At 42.2% G+C, this 5058-nt stretch overlaps 1 non-coding gene across 1 annotated transcript; it reads right to left on the minus strand.

The window, feature by feature from the left end:
* Positions 1-4138: 4138 nt before the first annotated feature.
* On the minus strand, positions 4139-4245 carry LOC122069634. Its single transcript, XR_006137502.1, has one exon. It is a non-coding gene; the product is annotated as a small nucleolar RNA R71 (small nucleolar RNA).
* Between the last annotated feature and the right edge of the window lie 813 nt (positions 4246-5058).

A 5058-nucleotide genomic window follows, 5' to 3' on the forward strand; every position in this document is an offset into this window, starting at 1 on the left:
CACACCTAGCCATGAGCACCCAAACCCCGCCCATATAAGCACTAAACTCCCACCCATGCGAGCACCATGCACACCCACACCTAGCCATAAGCCCTCGAACCCCACCCATACAAGCACCCAAACCCTACCCAGACAAGCACCATGCATACCCATACTTAGCCTCGCATGCCCAAGTCCCACCCACTCGAGCCCCTAGCCCTGCCCCCCTGCACATGCCCAAGCCCCACCCACGCGAGCCCCTAGCCCCACCCCTCACTATGCATAGCCCTGCCCCCTATCATGCGGCCCTATGCCCTACCTTGGCGGCCTCGCTCCCTGTCATGCAGCCCCACGCCCTACCACTGCGGCCCTACACCCTATCCCCGTAGCCCCACACACCCCGTGCACCCCTACCGACAATCGACACCCCCACCCCGGCGATCGGATTTTAGATGATATTCCCTCTTCACCCACTTGCATACTCCATACCCCCGCTAGAGTACCCTACACTGCAACCTCCTATTGGCCAAAAAAGCATCTTTTTCACTCCATTGGCCAAAAAAGCATCTTTTTCCCCATTGGCCAAAAAACCATTTCCTTCACTCCATTGGCCAAGAAAATCATCTTTTCACCTTTTTGGCTAAGAAAAGCATCTTTTCATCCCATTGACCAAGAAAATTCATCTTTCACCCCACTGTCCCAAAAAACTACTTTTTTACCCCATTGGCCAAGAAAATCTACTTTTTTACCTATTGGCCAAGAAAATCCCCATTCCACTCTATTGGCCCAAAAAATCTATAAATACCCCCCTCCCTTTGGTTTTTCACACTCAAGCCCCCTAATGAGCACCCTTTGTAGAGAAGTTTTGTCCCTCTCTCCCCTCCCCTTTGAAGTTCTTCAAGTCTTCGAAGCGATCTTCATAAGATTCGAAGTGTTCTTCAGACCTTCAAAATTCTTCAACCATCTAAAGTTTTCCAAGTGAGCATCCCCTATAGGAGAAACTCTGCCCTCGTTTCCCCCCTCCCCTTAAGGTTTTTCAAGTCTTTGAAGCGATCTTCATAGATTCGAAGTGTTCTTGGGCCTTCAAAGTTCGTCAATCATTCGAATTTCTTTAAACCTCAGCCTAGCCCTCCCATAGCCTATCCCCAGTGGAAGCTCTTCTGGAGTGCCACCTCATCCAAAATCCAAAAATAGCCCCTCCCTAGCAGAAGCTCTGCCGGAGTCCCACCTCAACTTAGCCCTCCTATAGCCTATCCCCATCGGAAGCTCTTCCAGAGTGCCACCTCAGCCAAAATCCTAAAGTACCCCTCCCTAGCAGAAGCTTTGCCAAAGTGACACCTCAGCCTAAGCCCAGAAGTAGCCTTTCCTATTCAGCTTTGTCGAAATTGAAATTCGAAAGTAACCGTTCTTAGTCCGAACTCTGTCCGAATATTACCATAGTCAGCATCTCTGCAAAAAGGAAGTTTGAGGTCAAGACCATCTTCCCCTTAGTCAGGAGAATCCACAAGAAAGTTTGTACCAGCACTAATCGGGGGCCCACCCCTCTTGACCCGAAACAGGGGTCAAACTCAGGTATAATCTCTCACCCGAATTAGCATAATGTAGACATTTTATTGACCTTGTTTTAGTGTACATAATTAATTAAATTCAGTTAATGTATATTGATGAGAACATTTACGTGTGAAATCTTAGGGTGAAAAGCATGCAATTTACATAATTAGTATAGAGCTACCTTGGTTTTACTCTCTTTTTGCAGGTTTTGCATTTACAAGGCCTTAAGGACTATCGGGCGCCATATCTCCAATTTTACATGTAAAGAGATCCAATTTCTCTTCATGGCTACAAAGAAGATGAAATTTTGAGAAAGATGGACTGTTGCATTAAAAGTACACATTCGTTTTGACACCCATACACATAATTATTCTTTTGGGACCAGAAAAAGAATAATGGACCAGAAGAGAACCAAGATGTAGGCCCAACCCGTCTGTAATTGTCCCAGGGGTACAAGAGAATATTTCAGATGCCAACAAAGCAAGAGGGACCCACCTTGGGGGCCACTCTCTCTCTCCTTAGGCGTGGAACATAAGATCTCCTATTTTTTTGGTGATTTGGTTGAAGATTCTCTATTTTCCACCTACTTAAAGACAAGGGGCAAGGACCAAATTTCCCAACAAATTAGAAGATTGTCCAAGCAGAGAAAATATCCAAGAAAGGTTTTGTGCACAAGTTTAAGAGAGACAAAAAATAAAAAATAAAAGTAAACAAAAAGGGAAACCAAAATCATGGGAGATCTCATATCCTACGATTTCACTCCCTCTCTCTCTTCTCTCTCCACCTAATCATACCCAAGTCGTTGGACACTCTCGTTTTTTCTCCCTTTTCCATTTTTTCTCCTATTTTTCCACATCAACATCCTGGAAAAACCCTAATTAGGAAACCAAATTGTTGCACTCTCTCCTATTTTCTCTCTTTTCCTTTTTTTTTCTCATATTTTCCACATCATCTCCCTAAAAAAACCCTAATTAGGAAACCAAGTCGTAGGACTTCTCTTCTTTCTATCTTTTCTCTCTTCTTTCTCATCCACATCATCATTAAACCCTAATCAAACCCAATTCGTTGGAGACTCTCTCCCCTATCTCCTACAATTCTACCCCCTTTCTTTCTCCTCTCTCCTTCACCTCATCAAACCCTAATTAAACCATAATCATTGGACCCTCTCTCCCTTGTTCCCTAAAAATAAACATCATACAAGAGGGGAGAGGATGCACTTCATTATTAGGGTTTCCTCCCTTTCTCTAGCAATTCTCGATTAGGGTTTTCTCTCTAGCACTTCACTTTTAGGGTTTTATTTTCTCTAGCTTTTCTCTAGTTCTTCTTCTAGTCTTCTTCTTAATTTTTTGTTTAAGCACTTATGTAATGGAATTTCATTCAAGGAATGCAAGTTCTTTTTTATTTTGATTGTTCATGGAATTCAGTTGTAATTTTACTTTCTAGTTCTAGGCTTAGTTCTAAGTGACAAGAACCAAGTGTGGAGCACAAGTTTTCAAGTTCAGATTTGTCTTCTCCAGGCCTAGCAATTTCAGATTTGGTTTATTCCAGATCCGGTTTTTAGGGCTGGTAGTATTTCAAATCAAACAAGAAACAATCAAGTTTGATCCAAGTATGGAAGTTCAGGTTGGTAGGCTTCTTCATAAGTCTTCTCTCCCCCCTCTCATTCCTCTTCTGGCTACTCATTCATTCTTAACTTAGGTTTTTAATTTCAGTTTTACTTTATTGTTTTTCCTTTCCCCCAAGGTCCTTAGCTAGATGCGTACACCGATCCATACTCTTGCGATTACTTTTAAATCTCAAATAAGTTTTTGGTGGAGTTGCAGGGGAGACAGTTCCATGTTATTCTTCGCTTTCTTTTGGTAAATCGGAGTTTTGGTTTGCTTCATTTTATTTTTCCTTTTCTTGAATTCCTGAGAAAAACAAATTGCAATAATAGTTGTATCAGTGGAGGTCACCAAGACATACAGTATGATAAAGACAGGCTTCGCCCTGTAGCAGTACCTCAGGAATTGACCCTAGGCCCAGATCCCTGCCGATAAGCTCACAACATTCACAAAAAAAATGTTTTTTCTTTCCATTCTTTTGTGCTTATCTTATTCTAGTTGTGGGTTATTTTCTATTGCATGAGTGCTAGGTGGGTATGTAATACTGAGAATCGGTTAAAAATAAGAGATCTAACAAGTAGTGACTCTATACCTATACTCTTATCAATACCTTTCTATATGGGAGACCAACAGCAAAACCCTCCACCTAAATCTTTGAAAGATAGGTTCTACCCTGCTAGAGTAGCCCAACCTTCTTGCATAGTTCTACACAAGCCCAGGACAGTAATTTTGAGCTCAAATCTCAGTACATCACTATGTTGCTCCACTTCTATGGGTTGACCTCTAAGGATGCATACTTATTTCTAAGGGAATTTGAAGAGGTATGTGTTCTAATTAAGATCCAACAGCTTTCTGATGATGCTGTTAAGCTTGGGTTTATCACTTTTGCATTGAAAGACCAAGCTAAGAAGTGGTTGTATGGGTTACCCGTAAATTCCATAACCTCATGGGAACATTTCACAGTTGTCTTCCTCAAGAAGTTTTTCCCAACTTACAAGACCAATAAGCTTAGAAGTGATATCCTTCAGTTTAGGCAAAAGCCTAGTGAGCCATTTTCCAAACTTATGGAGAGATTCAAGGATCTACTCCAAGAATGCCCTCACCATGGCCTAGACTTATGGCATTTAGGCTAAATAATTTATAAGGGTATTGATTACCCAACTAAACAAATGATAGAGTCTATGTGCCCTAGGGGATTCACATCCTTTACAGATGAAGGAAAGGCATGGGAATTCTTACTAGATTTAGCTGACAAAACCCATGAGTGGGAATCAACCCAAGAAAGTGAAAGAACCATAGGGCAAGGATATTTTATGGATGGGATAGTAGCCAAGGAAGCCCCCTTAGATAGCCTAATCAAAAGAATTGAAGGTATTGTTCCTAGAGAGCCATCATCAGTCAATATAGTTAAGATGTGTGCTTAATGCTAGTCCCCTAGACATGTCATAGAAGAATGCCCCAAGACCTCTGGGGGCACTTCCAATGACAGTGTTAATACCTTATATTAGAATAATCCATATAGTAAGACTTACAATCCAGGGTGGAAAAATCACCCAGATTTCTCCTGGAACCAGGGCAACCAAGCAAGGCCTTCCAATTTTCATAGTCAAGGTCAACCTGGACCCCGAAGGCCTCAACAGTATTTTGCCTCAAATACTTTTCCTAGGCCAAATATAGAACCTTAGGCTAGTTTCCCTAAGCCCCCTCTCCTATCATCTTATCAGCAACCCCTTAGGTTTACCAACGCTAGAGAGGTAAGTAGATTGAGTGACTTGAAAAAGAATATGACCCTCCTCATGATAATCCATCAAAATCTTACAAGAGAACTCACCCAAGTTGTTTCAATTCTGCTTGAGAGGGAGAAAAGAACTTTGCCTAGTTAACCAGAGCCTAGCCCTGGGCAGTCTGTTAGTTCACAAGCACC

The sequence above is a fragment of the Macadamia integrifolia genome, unplaced genomic scaffold, assembly GCF_013358625.1.
Source record: "Macadamia integrifolia cultivar HAES 741 unplaced genomic scaffold, SCU_Mint_v3 scaffold670, whole genome shotgun sequence".
NCBI lineage: Eukaryota > Viridiplantae > Streptophyta > Magnoliopsida > Proteales > Proteaceae > Macadamia > Macadamia integrifolia.